Genomic DNA, 16,213 nt, shown 5'->3' with positions numbered 1-16,213 from the left:
CCGCATATAGACTTTCGGTCACCATTTATGACTTGATTTCGGACATTGTGAACCTAGAATGCGGTTGTAAATTTTGAGATTTAGTCTGCCGAAGTCATTAAGTTCACACAACAACTTTGGATATCGATTACACTCAACCCGCCATACTTTTGTGGAGGTATTGGTAAAAACGTATTGTACGCTGGATATGGATGCATTACCAAGATCATCCTCTAATGACCCATATTGACATGGAATACTTCAAGAACAAAGCAAAAAAGACAAAATAATAGCATGTCAGCCTCACAATAGACTACTACCGAATATATGCGTTGCCCACTTGCACATGCGTACTAGCGTACGTAGCCTATATCTGATAAGTACAGTATTGAATTTCTATGGCAAAATGATTCCCAATAAAGTAAAGGCAACGGTAAGAAATATTAGCATCTCATAAGGATTACTCCAGGTGATAGTTGTACTGCATAGGAAACACGCGCATGAACATCACAGTATGTATGAGGAAGTATCTATCAGTGTGTAATGTGTATATTTCTAGCCTTCACCAGGGCCCAGATGAGTCCCTTCATAGCCCTTACTTTTACTGGTTATTATAGATATTCGCTATCACTTTTACGTTACTATGGTAATATATTCCCTAACATATTAAATTACTTTTTTAAATTATTACATAGATTTAATATCGTGAGGCAGGAGTTTTAACCTGGAGTCCATGGACCCGTTGGGGATTCGCAGACTACTTTTAGGGAATCCATGGGGTAATGATTAACTACAGTGTTCTTATTAATGAGCTCTGTCCTCACCCCAGGTCACAATATCCACTCGGACGATATGTGTACTGCAACTGGCAATCAAGCCGCGACGAGGTGCTTGGTGGAAGTGATGACATTTCTCAGTCATCATATTTCCAATTTTCGCGGATGGGGAATCTACGCAGCCAACCAAATATAAATTAGGGATCCACGCTCAAAAACGTTAGGAACATTTGGTATACAATTTCGCGGTAGTATGCGAATTGTATCGTATTTATAAATATATTTATAAGCATGTGTCATCTCTGCTTCTACTTCTGCAATTTGGAATAAACAACTCAAATGCTCAATATAAATTTAAACGCCATTGTATTTTACTCGTAGCGAAAACTTGTTGCAGGCTGATGGTGATTTCTTCTCACTCGTTGTCTGGCTGTCTAGATTGTGATTCGAGAGTCTAACAAAATTGCAGATTTTTTTGCAACGACTCTCGAATCAAAATCTATATAACCGAGTCCCAAAGCTGGACGCATCATTCGGCGAAGACTTTTCGACAGTGCCATCTATTCCAGAGGTCTCAAACTCAAATGTGCTCGCGGGCCAATTTCCTAGTTTACGATGACGCCGCGGGCCGCAGCATCGATAATAGGGATATTCAATACATAATTTCCAAGTAGGCCTTATTTGAGAGGACCTTGCTGACAGGCATTCCACAAACATCGTGGAAATGTAATTTACTATTGTATTGTCCACGCTTGACACGGAAAAAATTCATTTCCCAATATTTGAATAAAATTGTTTTTGTGCCGAGATAATTTTTTTTATTAATGAGTTATAGACATCATACGAGAGGATGCACGATGACATCTTAGAACTGTCGGGTTATAATATTGCAACTAGTAAACCTTTGACGTGCCACAATTTCATGTATAATATTTTAAAATCTACTGAAGATTGATCTCATATCAGAACATTTGAGCGGTGTAGTCTAATCCTGGTTTTGATATAGTAGTGATCAGGGCATGGTATGGAATGGAATGAGAATCTTCCATACTCCATACCCGCCCAATCGTTCCATACCATACTTGACGACTTTCCATACCATACCAACATTATTCCATACCATATTTGATACTTTTTCCATACTTTCGAAACTTGACCAACCTCTCAAGTGATGTTATATTTTTGATGTGTGGAAATGTTCAGGCGTATATATGCTAATTATTTGAATGTGATTATTCATTAAACGGTCCTGATGCACCAATGATATCCCAGTTTCTTTATATCATATGTCGTCAGCGATGCAGGAACTTATGATGTAGGCCGATACACACGGGATTATTTGAAAATCACAACAGAATCTCACGACATGTAAATCTAGTGCACTGCTAGCATAACCTCATCTTCAGAATTACATAAAACAAAGGTATTGTCAAATTATAAGATAGGCTCCCAACCTTTATGCCAATGGTTTTCAACCTTTTTTTTAGACACGCCCCCTCTATGATAGTGAAAAATTTCGTGCCCCCCTTATCGTCATATCACAAAATCTAACCGGGATGCTAGCAACACCAACAGATTGTTTGATGGCTAGAAAGGTTATGATTGTTGATGAGAGAATTGAAAAATATGAAATTCGGCCTATATATAGAGAAACATGCGTGAATTGGAGGTAAATCCGCTTCTTCGCGCCCCTTCAGTTGCTTTCACGCTGTCCATTATATTAGAAATAACCAGATTTCATGAAGTTACAATGCGTGTTGTAGGCCTACATATCGTAATAAGTCGCTTCAAGGCAAGCTACATATTTTTGAATTACATTAATGGTTCTGTCAAATAGATATTGCGTGACGATCATCCTCCCAAAGCGCAGAACATCAACAAATTGATAAAAATATTGATGTAACTTCTACATTCTCAAATTCTACGATTATAGAACTACATTCGTTATTTACGTAGTGGAAGTTACGACAAGCGAAATGCAATTGTAACGCGACAGCGGTCGAATATCATTCATTTTTATGATATTTAAATCGGAATAATTTTATCAATATTATTTCCATTCATATGCGTGGCGCGAAAATTTGTTGTCTTCACATAGATGTCGACCGGGATGGATGAGTCATGAAGCCTAATTTGAGATATGAACATAGACAATGAGCGATTTTATGTGGTATGCAATCAATTTGACGAATCGAAAGTAGGATTATTGTCATGGTTCTAGCAAAACTGTCAAAGTATGGAAAAGTATGGAAGTATGGAAAACACATTCCATACCATACTTGGGAAATTTCCATACCATACCATACTTGCATTCTTCCATATTCCACACCGAAATTTCGTTCCATACCATACCATACTTCCATACCATACCACATCATACCATGCCCTGGTAGTGATAAGTATAGGGTATATTGTTACTGTCATTGTCAAAGTCAAATTAAATCAGCCTTAGATTCTGCCTTCGATTATTTATTGAAAAATATCTATAACAATTTAAATATAATCATTATTGAGCAATAGTAAAAGTAATAGCATTGCTTCTTGGCCTTTTTTCGCGATCGTACCCCTTGTGCTTCCAATGAGATTTCTTGTAGCCCCTGACAATTTTCAACACAATTTCTGATCGTAGGCTACCTATACAAAATATCAGAACGCCCATTCACATAAAATTGCGCATAACGCGAAGACTATATTACAGTTGAATAAATTTCCCAAGGAAATATTCCACAGCAAATAGGCCTGATTCCACAATGCATCTCGTACACCCTGATGTGGTGCTTCGTACCCCGATGGGGTCTACGGACCCTGGTTAAGAACTGACCTGATTAGATAACTATATACCCTACGCAACGCAAGCTACGACCTTTTGACATATTACTATTCTCCATGACAGTTTCATAGATTGTTGCGTCCGTAGGATTATCAAGTCACCGTTCCGATTCGCAAGTCCTTCTTTTACTTGTATTTTAACGTTTAACCCGAATCAAATCGAGTTATTTTCATTCAATCACCCAGTCAATCCGAAATCGAGTAATTTTACGAGAAGGTCGCACAAACCAAATCACAATTTTCAGTCACGAATCATCAACGGGTCATGTGACGTAATAGCTGGTCTTCTACCGCGTGGTAGCTTTAAAAAGTGATGTGGTAGTGGAGTTAGCAGAAATTTCAGTGATTTTTATAGTAGTCTAATGGTGAACTTACGTTGCTATATCTAAAAAAGATATATGGCACTTGAAGATATTGTTGAATCCTTGAAATTCCAAAAGGCCGTCGCGGGCCGCACAAAATGCTCTCGAGGGCCGCATGCGGCCCGCGGGCCGCGTGTTTGAGACCTCTGATCTATTCGAAACGAACGCAGATAATGGAACTTAACAACTTTACCATGTGTATCAGTCGCAAAAGGAATTCAGAAGGCAACTGGGGAAGACACAGGAATCGCACACCTTGCGTATCGAATCTGTGGAAAAGCAAGGACAGCAGGGGAACTTGTTCAAAACGTACGCGTACTAGTTTCAAACCAAGCTTCAACAGTTTGAACGCAATCACAGAAGCTTCAGCGACGGAAGAGAAGAAAAACGAGATTTCAGCAGTTGCTGTCGATAATAAACCGAGCCATGTTGTCGGCCGGCAATGCAATCGTCTTATCAAGAGAAACCGGCTTCCGGTTCTGGCGAAATTGATGATATCTTCGCTACCGGCTATCGACGAATCGGACGAGAAATGCCTCTAAGAAATGTCAACAATTTCGATAAAATTCCCATCGTTGCAATACTATTTTCATATCCAATGTGCAATTTTATTTAATGATTCGTGCAATATACTATTTTCTACAACAAGTACTCTGTACTATATATAGTAGCACTTGAGAATGAGGTGGCAGATTGCAGATTCGGAATGAAAAGCAGATATATTACAGGACGCATGCAGCTAATTTTATAGCTTATTCATATACAAATAAACCCGAATATTTCGGCTATCACTCGTCAGACTATAGTGAGAATTGAAAAGAACATTGAAGTTTTGTGGTCAAAATAGAAAGGTGTTAGTTTTCATTTCACGTTTCCGAATACATTCATTAGGTCCCACTACATGGCATGGATAGACAGAGGGATTCTCAAAGATCGTGCCTTCACTGGTTTCGAGATCATAGTAATCCAGGTGGATCTCAGAGCAGACAGATGTGAATTGGAAAGAAATATCACAATGACGCTGCGCCTTTATGCCATCATATAACCTCACTAGTGGTATTCTGGGATTGACATATATTCCGGAATTAACTGCCACCCGATCCATAGTATATAGTTACGGATATGAACGATGAATCTGTATTTTCAACTTCACGACAGTACGAAAAAGTAGAGATGAGTCATTAGACCATTTAGACATGGTTAGACGGAACTAACATGCTATCATTACTGGTAGTATGTTGAAAAGTATTTATGATTATGTGTGTAACTTCGTAATCTCTCGCGTGCCGCTATGGCGTGTAATGTGCATAGCCCCGAATCATACGCGTTGCGACAGCAAAAACCCTTTGTATAGTTTATACTTGATACGTATGCTTACAAGCCGTGATGATAATTCCGGTGAAGGCGTTCGTAACTAAACGCAATTATCATATCTTTCCACTGTCAAGGTTGTTGGACTTCCATTGCGGTATAGGTTGGTATATTGAAACGATATACATAATCAAAATCACTCAGGGGTTATAGCATTACCGAGGGTCCCGTATACGAAACGCAGAACAATGTGCCCAACAGGAAATAGCATTTCCCTGTAATAAAATCCGAAGTATCGAAATGACTTTTTGCGGCTACCTTTTGCCTGCTTTCGTACGTACACTTGATAAATCTATAAAAAGATTAGGCCTTGATATGTATTTAATTAAAAGTTTTTCATGACGCTAATGTGTTTTCGAGAGTAGGCAGAAGTACTGCCACCATATTCATAAAATTTGTCACCTAAGTCGTTTGGAATTACAAACGAGGTACCACAGCTGGGGAATATCATAATGTGCAAGTATAGGCCTATACTATTTGCTGAGCCCGGCAGGATTTAGTATCAAAGAAATTCGATTTTCGAAATCTATATGCACCACACAAATATCGCGTTTACGAAAACAAATTTTTGCAAATGCGAATGCCGACAACGAAAAGCCACGCACTGCGATGTTAGCAGGATTGATAATCTGGTAAAAGAACAATAAACAGATAGTGCTGGTCACATTGTCAATGGCTGATCCTCTGATCACGTTGTTAGATTAGTTGCCGTGTCGAGTAAAAATTGGTACCGACGGTGTCGCGGATCGGGTGGCGAGGTCGCAAGGAACAGAATAGGAATGTTTTCGCTTCATTATGAGATAAAAATAGCCATTTTGGAACATAATGATGTCTGCTACACAGCAGATGCTGTCTTGCAATCTTGTAAATTGAATACACCGAGTCCCATTGACAAAGTACATGTGTTATTTATCTCTAAAACTCCAACCGAATATGCAAGGCTTACACTTTCATTTTCTGCTGCTATTGATAGCTGTTTACTGGCAGATAAAAACTTTCCAAGCGGTTTGGGATTTTTATTGTGTACCAAAATCAAAGTTGTACAGAACTATAGCGAGGGTGTATTACTAAAATAGAGGTAGAGGAATGCTTTTCGCTTGACCATGTCGTCGTAAAGCATTTCGCTCAAGTTGTGACAAATATGCATGACGGCGCAAAACCATTCTTTAATATCTGATAAACCTCTCCAAAAAACAAGTGGAATATTCACGTCGAAGAGCGCGGGTACTGGAGAAGTTGATTTGGTAGATAGATGAGGTTTAGGTGAACGTGATGTATAAAGTAGGATCATTTGCGCATACAGACATATGGGAACTTCCACCTTAATTACAGATTACTCCAAGCTTCTCCGTGCGCTGTACGAAGGTTACTGTAAATAATTCAGTATTGAATTATATTGACGTCACGAAACAAATTAGCGGATGCGTACCAAGCGTGTCCGATCATTATACAATAACATGTTAAAAAATAAGAGGTCTTGTCAACAAAATTGAAGATGCTATATAGGCTTTATATTGATATATAGGCCTATATAATCTACGCATAGAGCATCACAAATCGATGATTTAATGATGAATTTATACATATATCATAGTTGAATTTGTTAAATAATGATTGGGTTCTTCCTACGCAATGCTCTTCGGTTTAACGTCAATTCAAATCGAGGCATGGATGATGGCTATCACTTTCAATTCACTACATGGAGTATCTCAAATCAGTCGTCATCGCAATGTGCGTGGTGAGAGATTTGTGCAGTTTATTATGTTACGTTCTCATGTAGGCCTATATGCTGTGTTCGAGATGAGGTTTCCCACTCTGAATGAAAGAATATCTACACCTCACAAAACTACAAAATGACAACTCATTTTACACTACATCATATCGTTAATGAACTTTCTCAGCACATGGATCTCCAAGCTATGCCGCACTACATCGTAAACATTATTGTCTGGGTAGATCACGCGGATTAGGTTATTGTCACGATCGAAAAATATTCGAAGGTGCTGAAACCCAACACTAGGGATGGTGTGAACGTGAGGTTCACGTTCATGTTCTTTGTGTGAACCTCGGAAAATCTGAGGTTCGCGTTCACAACAGAACCTTGGTAGGTTCTGCACTGTGAACCTTTTTCATATATTGCAATTTTCACTTCATTATAACATCTTTGGTTCAAATTTATTGACTTTCAACTGCGGGCCACTCTATGCATGGGGCTGGCAGCATAAACATTCAACACTAAACGAGCATGGCCTTGACAATCTCAAGAATTGACTTGTATTGTTACAAAAGTTTGCTCGAAATATCCAGCCTTCCGTTAGTGTATATTTAGTGTCTCTTTGCTGTGAGCTTGACCCGCAATCACATGACATCAAGAGCGAAATACACTGTATTTTGTCAGCAAATGATACTTATTCAACCAATCAATGAGATTGATATTGTCTTCTGATGTAAAAATCTAGCAGGCGTACGGCTTCAATCTTGACTACATACGTATATTGTATCATAAAAACCAAATCCGTGCGACTGGGGTGTTTGCTATACTGCTGTATAACTTGTTAATCGGTAGCAAGTATATAGAAATCCATTTTACACTCTGCTCAATATCCATGTGGCAATACTCAGACGCCGAATACATTGTCCGATCAGTTCGAAATTGTTGGCAAAGCGACGCAAGATACTGATTTTATGGGATTATTATATCATTTGATTGCCCCAGTTGATACATTTGGCGACGTTTCAAACGTCAATATGTACTTAAGTACTGAGCTATTATGTGGCCCCGAGTCGTCGCACGGTATCGTGTACAGTAGATTATTATAGGCAATCACCTAATAGAAATATGGGGTTTAAATTAGCAATATGACGTCAGGTGACGTCATGAGGTTCACGTTCGTGTTCACACAGAACCTTTCAAAAAGGTTCACGTTCACACGAACCTGAACCGTCCAGAGGTTCACACCATCCCTACCCAACACCACTCTGCCCATTTCTCCTACCTTTCAAAGCTTTGGATGACTTGAAGTCTTATCATTATTGCCTACGTTGTATAAATTTAGCGAGTATGTTGCCAACTGTCTTGTGAGAAGACAAGCCGCACGAACATATCATTAGGGATGGTGTGAACGTGAGGTTCACGTTCGCGTTCTGTGTGTGAACCTCAGAAATTTAGAGGTTCACGTTCACAAACAAACGTTGATAGGTTCTGCACTGTGAACCTTTTTCATATATTACAATTTTCACTTCATTATAACATCTTTGGTTGAAATTGCATTTCAACAGTTTACAGTGGCGAGATAGCGCAGTGGTCTAATCCGCGGCTGCAACACCAATGGGTGCGGGGGTCGAGTCCGACCGAGGTCGACTTCCGAATTACGATATCTAAGTGTTGGAGGTTTACCTAGGCTCCTCCTCGCCACCTCATCCGCGTCAGCGGTGTCTTACAAAAGTCTAGAGGTGGGCCGTGCTATAAGTCGGCAGTTACGGAAAATACAAAAGAATTATCGGCCTGGTGTAAATGACCATAGTAGTCGAGTAACACCATGAATACCCCAAAACAAACAAGCATTTCAACAGTGGGTCACTCTATGCATGGCGCTGACAGCTCAAAAAAATCAACACTAAAAACAAGCGTGCACCTTGACCATCTCACAAATTTTACTTGCTTTGTTACAATAGTTTGCTCGAAATATCCGGCTTTCCGTTTGCGAATATTTAGTGACTCTCGGCTGTGAGCTTGACCCGCAATCACACAACATCAAGAGCGAAATAGGCCTACACTACACGTAGGTACCTAGGTAGTCAGCGAAGGATGTTTGTTCATTGTTCAACCAATCAATGAAATTGATATCGTTGTCGGATGTAAAATTCTAGCAGGCGTTCGGGATCAATCCTGATTTCATATTTCTATTGTATCATAAAAACCAAATCCTTGCGATTGCGGTATTGGCTACTGCTGTATAACTTGTCAATGCCATAATAACGCTAGCAAATATAGAAACCCGTTCTACACTCTGCTCAATATCAACGTATAGCAATACTCAGACGCCGAATACATTGTCCGGTCTGGCGTAGACCGTTAAGGCGTAAGCTTATATTCCCTTGCAAGTCCTCGTCGAAATTGTTGGCAAAGCGACGTAAGCTATTCATTTTCTGGGATGATTATATCAATTGATTGCCCCAGTTGATACATCTGTAGACGTTTAAAACGTCAATATGTACTTCAGCATTGTGGCATCATGTGGCCCGAGTCGTCTCTAGGTATTGCAAGCCTATCACTTCACTGAAATGTAGAGTTGGAATTAGGAATATGACGTCACGTGACGTCATGAGGTTCACGTTCGTGTTCACAAAAACCTTTCAAAAAGGTTCGCGTTCACACGAACATGAACCTTTCAGAGGTTCACACCATCCCTACATATCATATACCAACATGTGGAGGCTCTGAAATTCGTTGATAATCGTGAGTTATTACGCGGATTATATCGCAGAAATAATAGGCACTAATCGCTAGGCACCATGTCGATATTACCATATATGTGTTTTATTCACCGGGAAGCGTATTAAAAATTGAGTTGCCTTTGTAAATGTTTTGACACTTTTCCCCACCGGTTAAGGTGGCACCATGTCATTCAAAAATTGTAGCGACTGGATGATATGGTTCGTTCCACCCATTCTGCGAAGTGAAGATCAACCTGCTGTATTGTCCCAAAGTGCTATGTTAAATTGAAAATTCATTTTGAATCAAATATATTAGCATTATTTATTTAGTGATCAGATAAAAGTATTTATTTATCTTTATATTTCAGCTCGCCGGATCTCTCTTATTTCTATAACATCATAGTAGGCGGTACGCGAAATGCGATTACGTATCGGGGATACATAAATGATTAAAAAGCAGGGTTATGACCAAGTCACAAGGCTCCGAGTCGCAAGTCAATTTGACTTTTATGGTTTTGACTCGAGTCAAGTCGAGTCATTTTCAATTCACTACCGAGTCAAGTCCGAGTCATGGTATTATGACACGAATCCAAGTCATTGTGTTGACTGCTCAGTTTCCAGTTAAAGTCTTGGTAAACCCACTTTTTATAACTCTGTTTTTTGATATCGAATGGTGCACCGTATTCGCAAGTTTACCTGCGTTGCGGTACATGTGTCCATGATTTGCCACTTTCGTTCTGTCCCAGTAGAAATTTCCAAACATGCTCGATATACGTTGAAAACTGTTAAATTATAGAAAATCACTCACACACACTATCACTGATGCTTATTATACTATGGCTGGTAAAATCCAGTAGGCTACGCATGAGTGATTCGATTTCAATCAAGTATTTTGCTTCGATTCGACTCTAGTAATCGAGTAACCCTCAATATGACGCAACACCAGTACGGGCGATGAGGGAACATCAAAGATGTACCTTTTATGCAACTAAAATGAAGGCAATGCTAGTGTATTATTATATTCTCTGTTCACTGTAAAACTGGTAAATACACACATAATCCGGGGAGCAACCTGCCCCCTAAGGAAAATGACGAGATTGAAGTAAATTTATAAAATTTCATTAGTATAGTCAAATTGTTATTCCTATGCAATACATGAAGAGGTGAGATTACAGAATTGCGGTAGATGAAGAATTGGCAAGGGTTGCAGAGCTAAGGTAGAGATTATTCAAAATGAAGAATCGAAATTACAGAAATTATGCTGTGATCCACGCGCACAAGTGTAATTTTAGTCCAGTTGTGCATTCAAGGCCTTCCGAAGAATATGCACAGTGTCAAATAACGTGATCTTCGTTTTTCGATATCTGTTGGATATGTCTCATGAGTAGGGCGATTTTTTTACCTAAAAATTGGAAGATTTTGGCCTAAAAAATCAGAACTTTGACATTTTTTGACCTGAAAAAACTTACTTTTGACCTCACGTATGTAAATTAGGTGTTTTCGCACATAATATTAAATTGTAGCACTTATCTTCATTTCTGGTTCTGGTTCCTTACGAAGTAGTTTGGCCTGGAAAAACGTTTTTGACTTGAAAACTGACAAATTTCTACATGAAAAAACTTGTAATTTAGCGAAATTTGGCCATATGAAGAATTCCATTAGTTTCATCACGTATTATGGCAGAAATGTTTAAAATTTGTTGTAGTATACAACGAAAGATACTTCCCTATATTCTCAGTTAGAGAGTGTCTGTCCTTGGTGAGTAGCTTGATAAAAATGGCGAAAGAACGTTCAACAGCAGCAATTGTTGGCTGACAATACTGAAGTTGTGCGTATACTGCTGGCGACACACCTTGTTGCTTCATTCTGCCAGTGTTGTCTACACCACAAATTTCATCATACGCTTCTTGATAAAAGCACCATGCAATGTCCAAGCAGTCTTGCTTCAGTTAGGATATTGCGCTATGTTGACCATAACACCATATCAGCCTATTTGTTTCATTTGACCATTTATGATTCACAATGAGCAGACAATGGGCCGTTTACAACGGTAGGCCTATAAAGTAGGCTACAAGCTGTAAAATATCAAATGATAAGTTCACCGATAGTGTAAAATCTACGATACAAACGAAATGCAGGGGTCAAAAAAATATTTGACACAGTTAACAATTTTGACAATTTTTTGCCTTAACGTCACAATTTTGACTGAATGTTGACTTATTTTGACTTGTCAAAAAAATCGCCCTACTCATGAATTTCCTGCTTACGACCGCTGAATTAATTTACACAACATAGTGGCGCTTATCGCCTTTTTCAGGCTTTGAGCACCGCGACCCGAATTTTCACAATGTTTATAGCGTCGTATGTCGTTTATGTCTTTCTGTATGTAGTGTGGAGAAGAGGATATACTTTCTGCTATAAGCAGCACGACTGAGTCTACTGCAAATGCCATGTCTTCGGAATTGAAGCGTAATAAATGCTGTATATAAATACTTTTCGAATTGCGTATATACTTTTTTCAAACAGAGCACGGTCGAAATTCTACTTATCCTCGGCATTACAGTGCATATAGGCTACTTGTGCTTTTACCCAATTGTCTGACTATAGAGTATGACTGGAGTGACGACTCGATTGTTCTCCCATTGTTAGCCGGCAGAATGGTCACGGTCAGATGGCTGCACCCAAAACAGGGTCGCTCAGTGCTTGTTTCTATGGCGTTCAAGGCGATTCGTCGTGTATTTCTTGAAGTTGCGTCGGATTTAGTTGGACAGCTCAACATTTAGGTAGCGGTGGCGAGTCGTTATGACTAGTTAATATTACCGTGTAGCCAATGTTACATTTCTCACGAGATTGATGTGATATTGTGGCTTTGATCCTTTATAGAGTTTGCTACGTATATAAATATAACGACAGAAGGTATATAGAATATCTGGTTCGTGTGCAGCGGCTATTGTGATATGAATTCATGGAAAGGACGACTGAAGAATACTACAAAGTGAACAAGTGGAAAGATCTTGAACTATATCTATATGCAGTTCACAATATCTTTGATTGAAAATATGTCCTATATTAACTGCAGAAATTCGAGTATGAATATAACGAATAATATCGCAACAGTCTTGTATGCCTGTCCGCCTGTCTGATAACTGCAGAAACTTGAGTATGACTAGAACCAGAGCTTTGTGTAATGTTAATGTTCTGCTTGATCTCGATTCACAATAGTCAGAGCTTACTCTTTGGAAGTATGCAAAATCGCACTTGAATGGAACTCGTTGTCATTGCCAAAAATACTAGAATGCCCTGGAATTCGCTTGGAAGACCTCTGCTGGTCGACATTAGTAGAAAGCCAATGCACAACGTCAAGGTTTCGACTAACGCATTGGTTTCCTTTTTCGGGTAGGGAATCTCAATGTGGATAGGCAGCATTTGCCACAGAGAGAGAAAAACTACCATACTAACACCATAGCAATTTACAACGTTGTAAATTGCTATGCTAACACTACCAGAAACTACATTCGCTTAATTTGTTGCATCTTTTCTTGGTCATGGGTTCCTGGCAGACTTTTGTCCAAGGATTTTGATCAACATAGGCATATGTTGTATTGGCACCTTTCCCTCTCTTCATAGCCTTACGCTGGCATAAGGCATTTACTGAGTAACTGACTTGGCTAATATCTGGATTCCTGCTATATCTCATCGAAGACCACTGTTACGACTGTTAGACCACTGTTAAAAAGGCAATCATTAATTCAGGCTAACTTTCGTGAATAATATTAATGAATGTCAACTGAAGTTACCAAAGATCCAAATGCTGCTTCCAGAACATCTTATGTTAGGACTCTGAAAGATACTGATTCTATAACACCATTCAAAAGCCGAATTACTAGCTTGACCATGTTCTTGGTCCATATTTGTATAGAACTCTGAACTTAGTGTTCACTTTTGGCCTTCTTGAAATTGGATTTAAATTTCACCGACTTGTTACTAGTGGTAACTAGAGTGGAACCACATAATCCGGTGGTTATAATAGGACCTATGAACATGGAAGTATTTCCTGCCAAAAATCACAACATTTGTAACAGATATGCTGGAAAATATAAGAATATTTCAATCTACTCAGAATTGCATCGCGGGCCGGATGAAATCGTCTGGCGGGCCGGAGGCGGCCCGCATCTTTGACACCACTGCTTTACATTATAGTAAACCCCACAGTGATAGCAGTAGCAATTGTCAAATTGGTAAATAAACACCATGGCTTATACAATTCCAACAATAACAAAAAAGCAAAGCCTTTCAACAGCATCATGATTGAAACAAGAGATTTGAAAGTATAGAAAATGGTGCTAAAAGAGCATATTGTTCATTTTTTTTCAAGCTATCTCGCTAACATTTGGAAGACTTTTTCTGCTTCTCGTGAATTGCAAACTTCGCAAAATTGTGAGAACAGATGTTATTCAAGTGTTTTATTGCCTTTTCCATGACATCCTCCACCTCATTTAGGTCTGAACCAGATTGAAGTGATACAGTATAAATCAGTTTGTTATAGAATGGATCGCATTGAATTGCCTCAAGTACCCTGAAAAATTTATCTTTTTCAGGGGTTTTGCCATTTCTTTACTGTGTATAACATAAAAGCGGAGAACCATGCCATGAAACTGTTCAGACGGGCTCTTCAATCCACCGTCTTTCTTCTGCATCACTTTAATGAGGTTTCCCGATGGTGCTGCAGTTGTTACTTGTTAGGCATGTGGCAATTGCTTCGTTGGCTTGCTTAGAAATGGCTCCCAAAAGCACTCCACCAATATATTGAAGTATGTCTAAAAACACGTCAAAGTTTTTCCATGGGAAGGCAAAGTATAGGCTATTTACTTACCCGATTCCTTGCTGTTGACTCCTCCAATCTCTGTGATTGGATGCTGCTCTTTACCGCAGACGGTAGAATCAAAAATCTTCAAAAGTAATGCTGAAGCTGGCAATTGTGGCAAACCCAGAAACTTGTTAGCTTGATGGCAGATATTAGAATAATGTTGAAAGTTTACAATATTCAGAATGGAGTTTTTCCACCAAGGAAACAACTTTGGTCATGTCAGGTTCCTCGAATGATGGGGCGCATTCAAAGTATTTTCTGCTATTTACACAAGCCCTCTTCAAAACAGCAATTACAGCATCCTCAGATATATTCCAATTACTGGTGAGAACTTTATGATTTTTGAAATGTTTCTTCAAAGCTTTCACAGTAGGAAACGATGCTTCGCATTCCTCACAAAACACACCTTTCCAGTTATTGAGTCCTTCGAAACATTCTTCAATTTCCATTTCAGTTAGTCCCTCCCAGTCATCCCCAAAGGCCAAAGTGATGCGGCCGAATCAGTCATGACACCGACTTCTATGCGTGACGAAGTATGATCTAATTCTGGCGAAAAATACAACAGAGGCTACACGGTATTATTCACTAGTCATAACAACTCGCCACCGCTACCTAAATGTTGAACTGTCCAACTAAATCCGACGCAGCTTCGAGAAATACACGACGAATCGCCTTGAACGCCATAGAAACAAGCACTGAGCGATCCTGTTTTGGGTGCAGCCATCTGACCGTGACCATTCTGCCGGCTAACAATGGGAGAACAATCGAGTCGTCACTCCAGTCATACTCTATAGCAGTGGTTCTCAACCGGGGGTCCGCGAGACCTCTAAATTTTCAAAATGATTGATAACCTACTTTTTAATTTTTTTAATTTGAGAAAGCCTGAGGCAGTTTCGCACCACAACTGCTACAACCCCATGACTCACATCATCATAATAATCGTCTGACATGAAATATCCTATTGTGCAAATTCATTTTAATTGTCAAATTGTCAATAACCTACTGATACAAACGTATTGCTGTCTAAAGACATTTTGTTGGGGTTTGAGGAAAAAATAACAATATGAAGATAGTAAAGTCAATCAGGGTGACTTCGTAATGTTTGCGAAACCTTTTCTATTTGACGTTGTCAGCCTCGTCAAATTAGTGAACAGTCTTTCGAAATAAAAATATTCGAATTTTTTTCCCTCATTTGTCCTAAAAAAGGGATTGAAACATCGCCACGAAATCCATTTTATCCATGTGATATACATAACCACTATTCTAGAATAACTTCAAGATGAGATGCTAGATAAAATGACTAGGCTGGACGTGATATGTTCCTTAAAAATATGTTTCTTCATTTTAGTGCCATAAATGTTGTGATCACACCAAAAGTACCGTCGGAAGCGTTGCGCGTTAATATTTCATTAGCCTCCATCTATCTCTGTGGAAATGGATTTTCGGCACTCATCGTTCATGTCAAATCGAAGACGCGGATTTTCAAGACACGACCACGTACTTCAAGAAATACAGTTGCAAAATTAGCTTTGAAATAATAATAAAAGTCCCCCTAATTTCTACATAAATTGTATGATGTTATTTTCCAGTAA

The 16,213-nt window shown here is 39.1% G+C and overlaps 1 long non-coding RNA gene across 1 annotated transcript; it reads right to left on the bottom strand.

Annotated features, from left to right (window-relative positions):
* Window positions 1-13,483: 13,483 nt before the first annotated feature.
* LOC145457662 (uncharacterized) lies at window positions 13,484-15,414 on the bottom strand. The gene is made up of 2 exons (XR_013920953.1): window positions 15,028-15,414; window positions 13,484-14,703 (listed from the first exon to the last, which is right to left on the bottom strand). It is a non-coding gene; the product is annotated as an uncharacterized LOC145457662 (long non-coding RNA).
* Window positions 15,415-16,213: the final 799 nt, after the last annotated feature.

This window comes from Botryllus schlosseri, chromosome 15, assembly GCF_051294905.1.
Source record: "Botryllus schlosseri isolate E-star chromosome 15, Bs_hap1, whole genome shotgun sequence".
In the NCBI taxonomy this organism is placed as follows: domain Eukaryota; kingdom Metazoa; phylum Chordata; class Ascidiacea; order Stolidobranchia; family Styelidae; genus Botryllus; species Botryllus schlosseri.
The sequence above is the reverse complement of the archived record's forward strand: the minus strand, read 5'-3'. Positions and strand labels throughout refer to the sequence as shown.